Source organism: Geotrypetes seraphini, chromosome 3 (genome assembly GCF_902459505.1).
Source record: "Geotrypetes seraphini chromosome 3, aGeoSer1.1, whole genome shotgun sequence".
NCBI classification, from domain to species: domain Eukaryota; kingdom Metazoa; phylum Chordata; class Amphibia; order Gymnophiona; family Dermophiidae; genus Geotrypetes; species Geotrypetes seraphini.
Window position 1 is genome coordinate 102,291,179 of NC_047086.1, and position 16,962 is coordinate 102,308,140.

General features: G+C 43.6%; 1 protein-coding gene and 1 long non-coding RNA gene across 2 annotated transcripts in view; one reads left to right on the plus strand and one right to left on the minus strand.

The window, feature by feature from the left end:
* LOC117357346 (protein odd-skipped-related 1) overlaps positions 1-16,962 on the minus strand; it is a 31,607-nt gene that overhangs the window by 8,878 nt on the left and 5,767 nt on the right. The window contains exon 3 of the mRNA XM_033937782.1: positions 1,225-1,373. The gene's annotated coding sequence lies outside the window, so the exon portion shown is untranslated. The remainder of the gene's footprint in view (positions 1-1,224; positions 1,374-16,962) is intronic.
* Positions 152-3,304, plus strand: LOC117357347. The gene is made up of 2 exons (XR_004538787.1): positions 152-285; positions 1,594-3,304. It is a non-coding gene; the product is annotated as an uncharacterized LOC117357347 (long non-coding RNA).

Below are 16,962 nucleotides of genomic sequence, written 5' to 3' on the forward strand. Positions count from 1 at the left end.
ACTGAACTCTTTCCTCTACCCGCCTCCTTTTTCAATCAGTCTGTCAGCACGCATGCACACCAGCCCCTCAGAGCCAGCCCTCCCATGCAACAGCTGGGGAGCAGCAGAAGCTTTAAGCAGCTGGGCTTGGGGAAGAAAGACGTCCAGTGGAACTTGGATGGTTCAGCTATGTGAATACTTCATGAGAATCTCCCAAAGGAGAAAAGAGTTTCTCGGTAAGCTGGATGACGGAGAAGGAGGACCATGGAAGCTGGTTTGAGACTGGAGATGATATTCAGAGAAAAAGTAAAACTTGCCATAACATTGATTGCACACTTTCTTTAATATTCATTGCATGTTGGTTTGAATTATTATTATTGTTAAACCTCATTATTAAATTGATTTAATTCAATAGCCTAATAAAAAAATTATCAATAGAGGACTGCTTATGATTTTAGAGAAAAAATGTTAGCTGTACTATAACTTAGGTATGCCAGATGTAACATTCTCCATCTGTTCTGGGCATCTAATACCTATAGATATTGTTGCTCATATTGTACAGCTGTGTGTTAACACTTCAGAATGAGACAAATCATGCACCATCAGGAATCTGAGTGCTTAAGCTGCTTTGCTTATTTTTATAGCCCTCCAGTTCTGGTTGAAGCCTGTGATTGGTGAAAAGCCCAAGTAAACTTAAATCCAAAGACAAAACAATAAAGACCTGAACTCATCATTACTATAAGGTTAAAGTACATCATGAGACATGACCTGTAAGAATAGCACTACATAGATTTTGTAAGAAAATTATTATCACTTTTCTGCCATGATTCCTGAGTCTGCCTTCTCTGAAGTAAATATGAGCGAATAGAGTTTTGGTTTGGTTTTTTGCCAAGAAAGTTCCCCCCCCCCCCCATTAATGCTTGTTAGTGTACCAAGTCCTGGAGTCGCTTAGATAGGTTTTAGTTTTCAATACGAACAGTTCCCTATCCACAATTTTGCATGACCTTATACATTCTTTTTGTGTGGGGTGTAGGAGGGGAGGCATTTAGCTTTAGCCTTTCCACTGACAGCTTTATAAGCTGTCAAAAGAGCAAACCTTGAAGAGGAGGCAAGCTGAAGTTGTAACCTGGTTTGGTGATGCACTGAGCCTCTGACACAGCCCTTGCGTGGGTGAATCACGGCCTGTGTCGGGTCTTTTTATGTGCTGTGTATCACTGTAACAATAAAGTTACATGCATACTTCACCTGCTGTTTCGATCACTGCCTTGGATTTTGCAGACCGCCTGCCTTGTTTTCTGTAAATAAGAGCCTACGTGTCTCTGCCTGTCTGTCATATGGCAATACTGTGGGCATGCAGGTACTCCAAGATCATTGGTTGTCCCGTGATTCTTGACCTGTTGAAAAATCACAGGAAATTAAGAGAAAATCAAGATGTTCTTCTGCTAACATGTACTCAACTAAGAGAAATTGTTCACCCTAGTCAAACTATCATTAAAAATATCTTTTCTTTTTTTTTTTTCCTTTGATATTCAAGCCAATACACTCAATTAGTCAGAGGGAAATGAAACATTGAGTTGTGTGACGCACTATGTTGTATTTTTGCATCTCTCACAGGTGGAATCAGGAGAGGAGCCGACTCATCAAAGAAATGGGGCAGATAGGAGACCAGTCTGAGAGGCAGCCACTGACAGTCACTGCAACAACTGAGGCAAACCTTTGATTCAAACAGCCTGGCATTTTTGCCATCAGTATAAGAGCTGAAGAAAACCAGCAGTGGATAATTACCTCGCTGAGTCAAAGAAAAGAAAAAGCCCAGGTTTTCAAACAGCAAGGAGAATTCCATCTGTAGTTGACACATACGAGGGGCTGCTGAAAAGTTCTCAGCCCAACCAAGAAGAAAATGATGTGGACCCATGAAACCTACAAGTTATTCCACACTTTCTTGACCCTTTTCATTTCTATGATATGAAACAAAATGAAAAGGGTCAAGAAAAGTGCAGAATAACATAGGTTTCATGGCAACCACATCATTCTCTTCTTGGTTGGGCTGAGAACTTTTCAGCAGCTCCTCGTAAGCTGTACTTGAATAGGTTACTCATAGTTAACTATTTTCCTTCATGCTGTAAAGAATATTTTTAATTATTTTTTTTCTGATTTCTTTATATCCTGTATGATTTTTGTACTAAAGCTTGTTTTAATTTTACAATTTGCAGCTGTCCAGCAAACTATATTTGGATGAGAAGCTTCTTAGCTAAGTTAGAGTGAATATGAGCCAGAAGGCAGCATATTTCCATGTAAGACATTCCAACACTTATGTTAATGTAATTTACATTATGTCATTTTGCAGCGCTATGAAACACAGAACCACCTGTAATATATCTAATTAAATATGAATCTACAACCTCACGAAGGGTAAGTGTTGGGATCTGGCAGATATCTCATCCCCCAGCAGCATCAGCAGTTTGGCTATGAAGCTGCTTCTGATACAGATTAGAGAAGCTGGAAGCAAAAAACAAGCCCCCCAAAATGAGAAATCAGATGCCAGCAAATTCATCAGCTCTTGGAGAGCTTTGCAAATGTTCACAAAGTTGAATGTTTACAAGTCCCTAAACAACTCTGGTTTGGAAAGCAGCGATCATACATTCCGGGGAAGGGGTGGGCAAAGAAACGGACAAAATGCAAATAAGAGATCAATTAATTATTTTCTCATGATCATATGATGGAATAGCTCGATTTAATGAAATTTCTTTAGCAAAGTGGAACAGACATTTTGTGAAATTAAAATAAATGTATATATTATTAGCATTAAAAAGTCCTCTATAGGGAGATGTCATTAGTAGAAATCTTGGAATTTTTTATGTGAAACTGTGTGTATGTAATGTTATTGAAATTAAGGATGTGTATTATAAACCGCTTGGAACTGACTAGTCGTTATGGGCTCCTTTTACAGAGCCACGATAGAGGTTTCTGCTATGGGACGGCGAAGTAAATGCTCCGATGCTCATAGGAATTCTATGAGCATTGGAGCATTTACCTCACCAGCGTGTGATAGAAACCTTGTAAAATCCAGCTTATAAATGTTATAGAAATTTTTAATAAAAATAAAGATATATTTCATAAAGCGATTAAAGATTTATTCCCTAGAAACAGCTAAATGTTACTAGACCATCCATTTGCTAATTCCATTTAATGCTGCCACTCTAAAGCAGGAGTGGTCATATCTTGAGCAAGATCTGTCAAGCCCAGTTTTCCTTTGTCCCCCACAAAAAAGCAGTAGTTCGATAATTCACTGACAAATAAATGGTGGTTCCTTGTTTGGAAAGCATTACTGCTGAATTGTGTTTTAATATGGGAACATACAGTTGTGTGAAGTTAGATTTTTCCATACTGAGTGAGGGGATGGATTAGCAAGAAAGAAGTGGCATGTGTATTCCTAGACCAAAATCCTGACCCCCCCCCTTACAGAGTGTTCAAACATAAGCACATGTGCCACTTTGCATTTGGGAACAGTCAGTCAATGAAAGACACTCGCTCAGTTAAACCCCATAAAATCAGGTGCTCTTTTGCCGAACTGCATAACACAAGAATAGATTTGGCACAGGTGCATGTTGGGTAGTCAGTCTTCATTTCAAAGTTTGCAGTTTAATATTCAAGTGGGGAGGTAAACAAAACAAACCATTTCAGAAACTGGAGAATCCAATTTTGTTTAAGACCTTTGGATATAAACCGCCTAGAAGTATGATTGGGCGGTATAACAAATCTTTTAATAAACATAAAGATGAACCTCCATTTTTCATAAATACTGTGCAAATGGAAGGAAAACATTTTGCAAGTTCTCTGAAGCAAATGGTTCATATTGAATAAAGTGGTTATATTATACAGTATACACAATTGCCTCTAATTTCTCTTAACTTTAAATTCACTGGGTTTACAATACTGTATTGCAGACAGGTACAGTGGTACCTTGGATTACGAGCATAATCCGTTCCAGGAGCATGCTCGTAATCCAAAATGCTCATTTATCAAAGCGAGTTTCCCCATAGGAAATAATGGAAACTCGCTTTGATGCGTTCCCTCCCCACCCCCACGAGAATTATCATTTCAATATAAGAAGATAAATATCCTGTATGCATTAAAATATTTAGAAGCAAAAATGACTTGGTTTCTCTTCCCAAACTCATATATAAGAGATTAGAAGAAGGAGTAGTGAGAGAGACAGCCAGCTAGACAGTAATATAGATTTATCTGCTGATAAAAATATGATTCCTTTTTATATATATTCTTGCTAGAATTCAACAAGTGTGGTTTTGATTCACCTCTTGCTTTTAGTAAGAAGCAAGTGGTCCAGTGTTCTCAATAAAGTACATTCTTTATACAAGCATTAGTAATTAGTGGTTCTTAGAAAAACTAAGATTTGCCACTGCTTGTCTAAACTATATCAAGGGCACACAGAAGCGAAAGGGATCGGCAGTGCTCAATTCTGAAGAAAACTTGCCATCTGCTGGTGACAGGCAGTAATACATACAGCTGGTAAACTGATTTCCTGTTTATTTAACTTTTCTATTCTAGTTTCTCTGTCCATTTCAATTTCAAAAACCAAAATTATATTCTGAATATATAATATTTTTAGTTCTCCTTACTCTTCTCTTCATCTTTATTGAGCTGCTTTCTATAGGTGTCTCCTTAGACTTATAAAGTCAAATACCCTCCAACTGTTTGTTCAAAATACCTCTGCACTCTGGAAAGTATCTTGCACTTTTTGCCATCTTTAATTACATTACATTACATTACATTAGGGATTTCTATTCCGCCATTACCTTGTGGTTCAAGGCGAATTACAAATGGTTTGTCCGGAGACTAGAGGTATTTAGGGAGTAGTTTGTACATTTCTTAGAGTTGTTAAGGATTACAACTGAGTTGACATGATATTAGAAGTTCATATGTAGTAGTTGCAGGTGAAGTAGGTGTTAGTTCGGTTTTATGTGTTTTATGAATAGAAGGGTTTTTATTTCTTTTTTTGAAGGTTTTGTAGTCTGTGGTCGTGATCAATGGGTTGTAGAGTTGTGGGTCGAGTTTTGCAGCTTGAGTGGCGTTGTTGTTGTATGAGGGAGCCACTGAAAAGTTCTCAGCCCAACCCAAAAAGTTGAGGCAGTCTAATGAGAGCTACACACTTAGGGCTAGATTCTCAAAAATTTGTGTTAAAAACCGACAGGCCGCTGACACAGCCGTTATAGTAGCGATTTAAAAAAAGCAAGTCATTCTCCAAAAAATGCTCATGCAAATAAGGTTGGCGGAGAGTAGCGAAGATTCAATAAATCTGCATGTGCCCATCACTGGTGATAGCGATGGGCACATGTTCATAAATAAACACAAAAAAACCCCAACAACAACAAATCAAGCAACCCTCCACCCGACAGCGGGAGAGATGCCCACTTTCTCCTGCCGCTAGGCAACAACCCCCCCCCCCCAACACCCCTTAGGCAGTGAGAGAGATGCCAACTCCCAGGAAAGCCCACCATTTTAAAGAGGCAGGCCTTCTGGCTGGAGGTAGTAGGCATTCCTACGGCCAGCCATCCAGTAAGGTAAGGGTGAGTTGGAGACACGGGGGGGGGGGGCGGGGAGGGGGTTGCTTGGTGGCTGGAATTGGCATCTCTCCCGCTGCTGGGGGGGTGTCACTTGGCGGCAGGAGGGAGTGAGCGAGGGAGTGAGCATCTTTTTCGCCGGGGTGTGTGGGGGAGCGGTGTTGATAGGTGGTAGGAGGGAGAGAAGGGAGTGGACATCTCGCCCTCTGCCAGGGGGGGGGCATTGCTTGGCAGCAGAGAGTGGGCATCTCTCCTGCTGATCTTCCACTTTTGTTTTTTTTTAATTATTATTTTAATTTGTGTGTGTGTGTGGGGGGAGGGGGGGATTGAGCTGTCAAACCTCACTTTTCTGTCAATGCCTGTGCCAATCAGCTCTCAGGCATTGATCAGTAAATAAGGCAACGACAGCTCAGACCTTTCGGTAAATTTTGGCTGCAAATGTGGCACAACGAGGTTAGAAAATTGGCGATTATAGAGAATCGCTCGAAGTGATCATTTTAATATTAATGATCCCGTTGTATTACATTTGCATGGCAGTATCAGAGACTGCTAGCAAACTTGGAAAAGACCTCAGTAAGCTGTTTTAATAATCCGCTGCTAAAATACTTGCATTTAGTTTTGAGAGTCTGCCCCTTAGTCCAGTGATTTCCCATTTTTTTCATTCTGTCGGAAAAGTATGAAACAAAAAAAGATGGAGATCACTGGACTTAGTGTATAGCCCTCTATGGAGACTGCCCCAACTTTGTCGGTTGGGCTGAGAACTTTTCAGCGGTCCCTCATACATATGCTTATCACACAAATACAAATAATGAAGGTGATTTTCAAAAGTAATTTACCCAAGTAAATGGGTATTTGAAAATTGCCCACCCTTCCTGTAGGTAAATTATATGTCAGTTGTTGAATTTGTGTGACTAACAGGATCTGGTTTGCTTTGTCTGCAGTGGCTGTTTGCTGCTTCTCAAAAGCTGCTGCCCTAGGCAAGCACGGCACCTACTCGTGCCTCAAGGTTGGTGGGACCTACCCGGAACTCATCTCAAGGGTTCTTTGATGCTAAAGATAGGGCTGCAAGGATAGCTTAGTATTGTGGTTAGCCAAAAAAGGGAACAAAGATGAGACCACAACTCTCCTCCTACTTTGGTCTCCATGCTACATTGATTGGTGTACTGGAGGGCAGTAGTAAGCTCAGCTTTATGCTAATAAGGGTTCCATATCAAATGGTCTCACCTCCCCATTTGTATCAATGGCAGGCTTTAAACAGGATTCTAAAACCGTTTAGTTTTAAACGGTATAGAAATTTTTAAAATAAATAAAATAAACCATACTGTATTAAGAAAATAAAATTAAGAGTTGGGCAACCTTATTTTTAGATGAGGCTTCTCCTGCACTGTGCTCGCCTGTACTCTATGGGGCTCATAATCAAACAATAAATACGCCTAAAAACCCGCCTAAATCGGTACTTGGACGATCAAAAAGACAGGTCGTCCAAGTGCCGATAATCGAAATGGGTTTTATACGTATCTAGCTTAGGCCTTTTCAGTGCTGCTGTACGCCCAGAGTGAAAAGGGGCGTTTTTGATTAAGTAGTTACGGCAGGGAGGTAGGCGGGATGTGGGCCAACCTAGACTTAGTCATACTGCAAGTATAACCAAAAGTTTAACGAGACTGACTAGACGGAACTTATACGTAGTGACTTAGGCGATTTAAAAACAGGTCTAAATGCCCAGAAGGTATCCAAAGTGATCAGATAACCACGGCAGAGACAATCTAAAGACCCACACACACTCCCTCAGTGATCAAGAATCCCCCCACACACTGTCATAGAATTCAGAATTAAAACGTACATACCCACCTGCAGAACATCAGCACTTGGCATAGGAAAGCCTAGTAGAGTTGCACAGAGGTGGCTTAAGTAGTGTGGGGGGTGGGCTAGTGAACCATAGAGAGGAGGACCTAGGCCCATAAGCCACTATAACCACTGCATTCATGGTGAAATGTGCACCCAAAAAAAACCTCAAACCCTATTGTACTGCCATATAGGTGGCACCTGCAGCCATAAGGGCTTTTGGGGTGGTAGACAGGTGGGTCTAGTAGTTTTGGGAGGTGATTTGGGGGGCTCACCATGACCCATAAGGGAGTTGTAGTGAGATGTTTATGTGGCACCCTTTTTGTGAAGTTCACAGCAGTGCCCTGTAAGGTGCCCCACTACCGTATTTTCACGTAGATAACGCGCACCCGTGTAAAATGCGCCCACGGGTATAGCGCGCGGAAAACACAAATTTATGTACAGAAATTTTTATATACCGTGCACACCCGTATACCGCGCATGCTGCCCGACTCTCCCGTCGCCGCCCGACTCTCCTTTCGCCCGCCCTGACTCTCCTCTGGCCACCCCAACTCTCCTTTCGCCCGCCCCGACTCTCCTCTCCCCCTTGAAGTCCTGTCCCCACCCTGAAAACCTGATGCCCCCCCCCGACATCCGATTCACCCCAACTCAAGACCGCTCGCACCCCCACCCCGAAGGACCACTCGCACGCACTCCCACCCGCACACGCACCCCACCCTGAAGGAACGCTCGCACCCCCACAGCTCCTGACCCCCCCCCCATCATGTAGAAGCTCCTACCGGTGTCCTGCTGCTTTCTCTTGGCGGTCCCGGCCCTTCCGTGAGCCCTGCGCCTGCGCTGCTTCCTCTTCCAGCGGTTCGCCCTTTCTCTAACGTCAAGCCCTCTTGCCCCGCCGACTCCCCGACTCCCCGACACGATCGGGGCAAAAGGGAGCCCAAGCCCTCTTGCCCCGCCGACTCCCCAACTCCCTGACAATATGGGGCCAGGAGGAAGCCCAAACCCAACTGGCCACGGCGACCCCCTACCCCCACCCCGCACTACATTACGGGCAGGAGGGATCCCAGGCCCTCCTGCCCTCGACGCAAACCCCCCTCCCCCCAACGACCGCCCCCCCCAAGAACCTCCGACCGCCCCCCCAGCCGACCCGTGACCCCCCTGGCTGACCCCCACGACACCCCCACCCCCCTTCCCCGTACCTTTGTGTAGTTGGCCGGACAGACGGGAGCCAAACCCGCCTGTCCGGCAGGCAGCCAACGATGGAATGAGGCCGGATTGGCCCATCCGTCCCAAAGCTCCGCCTACTGGTGGGGCCTAAGGCGCCTGGGCCAATCAGAATAGGCCCGGGAGCCTTAGGTCCCTCCTGGGGGCGGGGCCTGAGGCACATGGGCCCAACCCGACCATGTGCTCAAGGCCCCGCCCCCAGGAGGGACCTAAGGCTCCCGGGCCTATTCTGATTGGCCCAGGCGCCTTAGGCCCCACCAGTAGGCGGAGCTTTGGGACGGATGGGCCAATTCGGCCTCATTCCGTCGTTGGCTGCCTGCCGGACAGGCGGGTTTGGCTCCCGTCTGTCCGGCCAACTACACAAAGGTACGGGGAAGGGGGGTGGGGGTGTCGTGGGGGTCGGCCAGGGGGGTCGAGGGTCGGCTGGGGGGGGCGGATGGAGGTTCTTGGGGGGGGCGGTCGTTGGGGGGAGGGTGTTTGCGTCGAGGGCAGGAGGGCCTGGGATCCCTCCTGCCCGTAATGTAGTGCGGGGTGGGGGTAGGGGGTCGCCGTGGCCAGGAGGGTTTGGGCTCCCTCCTGGCCCGATATTGTCGGGGAGTTGGGGAGTCGGCGGGGCAAGAGGGCTTGGGCTCCCTTTTGCCCCGATCGTGTCGGGGGGGGCAAGAGGGTTTGAGCTCCCTGTTGCCCCGATCGTGTCGGGGGTGCCGCGGTTGGCTGGGGCAAGAGGGCTTGAGCTCCCTCTTGCCCCGATCATGTCGGGGGTGCCGCGGTTGGCTGGGGCAAGAGGGCAGGAGTGCGTGCGAGCTGTCCTTCATGGTGGGGATGCAGGTGCTTGTGGGAGCGCGTGCGAGCGGTCCTTCGGGGTGGGGGTGCGGGTGCGGGTGCATGCGAGCGGTCCTTTGGGGTGGGGGTGCAAGCGGTCCTGCGGGGGGGGGGGGGTGAATCGGACGTCGGGGGGGGAACTATATTAAAAAATTTTTGTACAACACGCTCACACGTATACCGCGCAAGGTTATGCACGGTTTGTAAAAACACATATAACGCGCGCGTTATATGCGTGAAAATACAGTACTCTATTGCCATGTCTGGGTATCCAGTCCATCACGTTGCTAGCCACTCCCATGTCCAAAAGGTCTTGTTCTAGATGCTTTTGACTTGGACAAATTTTTGGACAAGAATGGGGTATAAAGATAGATGACTTAGCAGTCTGGACGATCAAAAAATTTGGGACATATTTTCGAAAATGGACTTTGGACATTTCCGACTTTGGGCAACTAGCAACTTAGGCCCAAAACAGACTTTTTTATTATGCTACTGCACACATTTTTCTTGAACTTGTTGTCCAGCTAAATTTCATTATATTTATATTTATGTTTCTTACAATTTTTATAGACAGCCTTTCAACAAATATCAAGGTAGTTTATAAATTATAAATATTGAAAGGAAATTCATTAAAAGAATTGCAGGGCAGCATACTCAGCCATCCCAACCAAACGCTTGAGTAAAAATAAAAGTTTTAAGGAGGACATGGAATTTAGGGTAAGAAAATTCTGAACAAAGGTCAGAGGGAAGGGAGTTCCAGAGTGACAGAACTTAAGGGATTTAGAGCAGCTACATTGTCCCTAGAATAAGAAATGGTTCTTTAGATCATGGAACATTCCTTAGGACTGGACATGAAACAGATGCTTAGATGAGTGGTTTAAAAAAGAATTACAGCATGCAAAGTAACAGTTTTACAGGTTCTTAAACACTTGCAGGTACAAAGTGGGATGTGTCAGATATAGTATCTTTTTATGACAGCTATGTTTCTTAAGAGTGTTAGAGTTGGATCAATATAGCCCAACATCTTGAGTTTTGCAGTGACCAATCCAGAAAACAAGAAGAAAATTGATGACTTTATTCTGTTTTCTATACCATTCTCCCAGGGGAGCCCAGAATGGTTTACATACGTTTATCCAGGTACTCAAGCATTACTCTCTTAAAAAAATTCCTGAATGCCAAAGCATTTTGATTGGAATTCAGAGCATTTTCCGCTGGTCTACAATCAAGTTTTTAAAAGATATTTCAAAGGCTTGTCTTCTCTTGGTTAGACAATAAGGTCTGGAGAACAGGGGTACTGTTACGAAGGCAGAAGTGACAGATGAAAGTAATCAAAATTCTTTGAAAATCAGGGGGTGGGGGGGTTCCATTTTCTGAATGCATTGGCTAAAGCAACATGATGGGTCAAAATCTCCTACAGCTGGGACTTAAACCAGGATTGACTATATTCTAGGGGCTTTGCATGAGTTGAAAAGATATGAGTTTGAACTTTTTTTTTCTAGTACAGAGTCATATCTGTAATGGTCTAGTCTGGTAATCTTAAGCTTGTTTAGTAAAATATCTGTACAAACATTTCCCTATTTTTCTTCCCAGCATGTCTCCTTTTGAAAAGAATGGAATTTCTTATTAATAAACTGGGTATGATTTTTTGCACAGGAACCCAACTGAAATAAACTTTTAATATGTAAACGAACCCACGAGATTTTAGCATTTAAGCAATACTATCGTTCAAGAAACTAAACCTATCAGATCCTGAAAACTAAATGGCATCAGCTGCATATAATGCTTGACATAAGACTATGGGCTCCTTTTACTAAGCTGCACTAGTGTTTTTAGCGCGCGCTAACCCCGCGCTGCGCACCAAAAACTAACACCAGCTCAATGGAGGCGTTAGCGTCTAGCACGTGGTAATATAGCGTAAGCTAAGCGCGCGCTAAAACCACTTGCGCTGCTTAGTAAAAGGAGCCCTATCTTTCAAGAGCAAGTACTGTGAGCTAAAGAAGAAAATGTCAAGTTAATGCAAAGAAAAGCTGAAGTCATGTGATAGACTGCAATCACGGTACATAGTCAGTGGTGCGCGAGACACCAGCGCGCCAACAATCCAGCGCTGAAAATTTGGCGCAAGAAAGAAGCACACCACGGGAAACTTATTTTTAAAGAGCTCCGATAGGGGGTGTTTGGGGGGATACCCGCCCCACTTTACAGCATAGTGTTCACGCTGCTGTTGCCCCCCAATGGCAGCGCGAACACTATGCAGTAAAGTGGGGCGGTTCCCCCCAAACACCCCCCATCAGAACTCTTAAAAAATAAGTTTTCCCGCGGCGCGCTTCTTTCTTGCACCGAATTGTCAGCGCTGGATTGTCAGTGCGCTGGTGTCTGGCGCGCGATTATCCCATCACCACAATCACTACTAGGGGGTGCTCAAAAGTTCTCAGCCCAACCAACCAACTCCCTAAATTCTGAGCTTTATTCTGCCACTGTAGCTGAAAAGAGTATTAGGCATCTTATTTTGTTAAATTCAAAGACTTCAGCGGATTCAGAATACCAGGGCCAAGCTAATCTTCGCAAAAAGTAAATTTGACCATGTCTCCCCGCTCCTGCCCAAACTTCACTGCCTTCCAGTAATCTCCAGGGTTCACTTTAAATGCGCCTGCCTAACTTTTAAGATCCTACACGGCATCCTTCCTCCCCTTATTCCACTATCTTGGAATTCCTTGAATCCTGATACCACCAGATCCACCTAAAAATTCAAACTATCCTTCCCCTCATTAAAAGGCGTATCCCATGCAGGAAAACTAGGGACATCCCTCTCCTTCAGAATCACAGAGCTCTGGAATAACCTTACTATCCCACTTTGGAATCTGGGCTCCCTCCAACTATTCCGAAAACATCTGAAAACTTGGCTATTCTCAAAAATATAATACTTCCTCCCTCTATGGCACACTAAGTCCCTCTAAACCAGTGGTCTCAAACTCAAACCCTTTGCAGGGCCACATTTTGAATTTGTAGGTACATGGAGGGCCGCAAAAAAAAAATAGTTAATGTCTTATTAAAGAAATAACAATTTTGCATGAGGTAAAACTCTTTATAGTTTATAAATCTTTCCTTTTGGCTAAGTCTTAATAATAATATTGTCATTTGTAGCTAAAGAGACATATGATCAAGAAACTTTTATTTTACTTTTGTGATTAAGATAAACATACCGAGGGCCTCAAAATAGTACCTGGGGGGCCGCGAGTTTGAGACCACTGCTCTAAACATTCTTTATACTAAGTTCCTGTAACCCTTCATTGGAGTTCATTCTTTATACCAGTTCCTGTAAACCGTGCCGAGCTCTACGATTGTGGAGAGGATGCGGTATACAAACTTAAGGTTTAGTTTAGTTTAAATGCCAATTTGCAGAAACAAATCTATATTTTGACATTGATTCAGATCATTGATTGAACCATGTCTATGTCATTCTATTCTTGGTAGGACTGAGAACATTTCAGCACCCCTCATATAGTATGGCACTTGCTTCCAACATGACAATTCAGAAACCTTGTTTTCATAAGAACATAAGAAGTTGCCTCTGCTGAGTCAGACCAGAGATCCATCGCGCCCAGCAGTCCGCTCCCGCGGCGGCCCATCAAGTCCATGACCTGTAAGATGATCCTTTGTCTAAAACCCCTCAATCCCCTTTGTCCATCTATCTATACCCTTTCATAATCCTATCTCTACCTATATCCCTCAATCCCTGTATCCTTCAGGAATTTATCCAATCCTTTTTTGAAACCCTTTAATGTACTTTGTCCTATCACAACCTCCGGAAGCGCATTCCAGGTGCCCACCACCCTCTGAGTGAAAAAGAATTTCCTAGCATTGGTTCTAAACCTGTCCCCTTTCAATTTCTCCAAGTGTCCCCTTATTCTTGTGGTTCCCAATAGGCTAAAGAATCTGTCCCTCTCCACCTTCTCTATGCCCTTCATGATCTTGTAAGTCTCTATCATGTCTCCTCTGAGTCTCCGCTTCTCCAGGGAAAAGAGCCCCAGCTTTTCTAACCTGTCTGCGTATAGAAGGTTTTCCATACCTTTTATCATTTTTGTCGCTCTTCTCTGAACCCTCTCAAGTATCGCCATGTCCTTTTTAAGGTACGGTGACCAATATTGGACACAGTACTTCAAATGCGGGCGCACCATCGCACGATACAGCGGCATGATGACTTCCTTCGTTCTGGTTGTAATACCCTTCTTAATAATACTCAACATTCTGTTTGCTTTCTTTGAGGCTGCTTTCAATTCCATTTCTGCTATTATTACCATGTAACCTTTAAAATTCCTTTTTAGGTCACTGACATTGGAATGGAAATGCCTGGGTTCAGATGAGCTTAGTTCCCCTTTGTTTTACAAAAACTTTTGCTGAATATGAAGCCTTTTGTAAATTCTACACTTCCCCCTTCCTATTCACGGTTTCGGCATTCACGGTTTAGAGTATTCGCAATTTTTTCCCCAGCACCCCCCCCCTAGAGAATCGTTCAGAGGCAGCCTGCTTCGACCTGAACCGGCCCCGAGACTTGAATCGGGATGAAGAGGGGAATGACTGGAGGACGAGAAGGCGATCGGAGAAGGAAGGGGGCGATTGGAGGAGGAGGTAGCAATCGGAGGCGAGCAGCTGCCCCAGGAGCACGGACCTTACCTCGTGGTCTAGCAGTGACGAAAGACAGGAGCGATCTTCCTACATTCCTGCCCTATGCAGTGCACCTGTGCTGTGAGTTCCCATGGCCTCACGAGACTACAATGGGAACTCCCGTTGTAGTCTCGTGAGACCACAGGAACTCACAGCACGGCTCTGCATGTAGGAAGATCGCTCCTGCTCCACGTCACCGCTAGACCACCAGGTAAGATCTAGGGGTGGGTCAGAGTCAGCCCAAAAGTTATTTGCAAATTTTCCTTAATCGCGGGCTGGCTCTGCCCCTAACCCCCACGAATACGGAGGGGGTAGTGTTTATAAGTACACCTGTATTTCTTGGCTTCCATAATGAAAGCTTTCATTTTGCACATATACAAATGCACAAAATGAATGTCATCAGCTCAGCTGTTTACAAAAAACCAAAGTGGCAGAAGTTAACATGGAAAAAGCATAATTTACACCTTCTGGGGCAAATTCTATAAACGGTGTCCCAATTATGTTTATGTTTATTAAAAACTTTATATACTGCATAACGGCCTAAAAGGATCCAAGCGGTTTACAATTCATAAATCACATTCATCATGAAAAGAACTCCATTAAAAATAGAAAAGGAAAGATTAAGAACAAAAGTTTTTTTTAAAAACCTTTTTTTTTCTTCATAAATATTATAACAAACTACATCCCCATAAAACCATTCTAATGACAAAACAGTAAAACATTCAAATCTCAATGAACCATAATTTATATAGACAGCTAAAAATTCTCCATTAAAAAATCAACCATTGTATAAACACAGTCCCTAACTCTGTTCTAATTTGGGAAAGCCAATTGAAAAAAATGTGCTTTTAAACGTCTTTTAAAATGTATAAAGGATTCTTCTTTTCTCAAGACTATAGGCAGGTTATTCCATAACCGTGGAACTAAATAAAAGAATAGTGATAGGCGTCCTACCGCTGTCTAACCAGCCAATCAGGATGCATGTATTTAAAAAAACATCCCAAGGTAGGCTGCCTACATTTGAAACACCTCTAGGAGCCTAGGCTGCATTGCTGATTATTTTATCAGTGATGTGGCAGAGGAACGGCCCAGGCCGCGAAGCAGCCTGTCTAGATTTCTGACGACGCTGCCAGTTTGTTATAAGATATTTATTTCTGTCTCGCGGTTCAGATGGGCGGGAGAGATGGGTCAGTGTGGGGAGGGGCGAGGGGGGTGTGCTGCGGCAGCAGGGGGGATAGAAAGATGCTATACGGGGGGATGGGAGGAAGGGAGGGATAGAAGCTGCAAGCCAAGGGATGGAAGGGAGGGATAGAAGCTGCAAGGGTTTTGCTGCACAAGGGATGAGAGGGAGGGATAGAAAGATACTGCACAAGGGGATGGGTGAGAGGGGAGGAAAGATGCTGCACATGTTGGGGAGAGAAAGGAAATAGGAAGAATTGGGGTAGAGGAGAGGAAGGGAGAGATGATCATTGTACATGAAAAAAAATAAGACATCTCCGAAAATAAGACCTAGTGCCTTTTTTGGACCAAAAATTAATATGACAATGTCTTATTTTCGGGGAAACACAGTATATACTTTATATCCCAATACTACTTGTATATCGCACAGTGTTATATCTTTTTTGATCTGCTCCTGTGGTCTTCTGTCTGTGGGATAAACGTCCCACCATCTTAAGACTCGCATAATAGAGCACAAACTGTGTTTTTGTGAAGAAAACCATGGAGTTTTTAGTAGAACACTGCCTTGCTGAGAATCATGGCTTTTCTTCATTTCAATGTTTGGTACTTGAACAACTACATGCTAATATTTCTTGTGGCAACATCTGCCGCTGTCAGAGGGAGCAACGTTGGATATTCAAATTGCAATTGGTTAATCTTGTTGGCCTTAATTATTCTATTGAATGGAAGGCATTTTTATGAATTGCAAGTTTCCCCACGTGCCAGGTTGTTATTGGCAAGAAATGATGATGTCGGGGTGCCAGAAACTTTCCCTTAAGTAGCCGTCTGAATGTGCTGTGAAGTGTTCCTCCTTTGACGACGCTTTGATGAAACAAAATCTCCCATTGGGATTTACAAGCTTGGAACTATCAGCGGTTGAATGTTACAACAGATAAGTGAACTTTTCTGATTTTATATATTATGGAGATGGTTTGATATTGTTGTGAGACTGCTGTGCTGTTTCCATTTTTTAGTGGATGTTCACAACAATATTATTTACCTGTTAAGGAAGAAGTTTGTCTGGCTTATATGTAGTGGAGTGTTGTTTTTTTACCTGTGGTGACAGATAGCTTATTCTGATGCAACTTTGTGCTGTTTTGTAATGCTCATGTACTGCTTGGCGGTCTTTTTTCTCCATTTTTATGATATAAATGGGCCAGTCTATCTCCTTCCTTTGACAGAAGAGAGTTGCCTTTTGTTTTTTCTTTGTGATTTTAACTATCCCAATATTGGTAAAATCAAGGCATGTTGGGGGAGATAAGGACTGCTTTAGGAAGAAGCTGGTTCAGGAACCAACAAGAGGTGAAGCAATTCTAAATCTAGCTCTTTATGAAGCACATGAATTGGTGCAGAAGGTAATGATGCTGGGGCCGATTAATAACAGTGACCATAATATGATCAGATTTAATATAATCCCTGGAATAAGTTTGCATATGAAATCCAATACAACAGCACTCAAATTTAAAAAAGAGGCTATTAAAACATGAGGAGAATGGTAAAAAAAGAAATTTAGTGGTGCAGCTGCAAAGGTCAAAAATATACATCAGGTGTGGATGTTATTCAGAAACATCATCCTGAAAGCCCAGACTAGATATATTTATTTTATTAAAAAAGTAGGAAGGAAGACCAAACGACA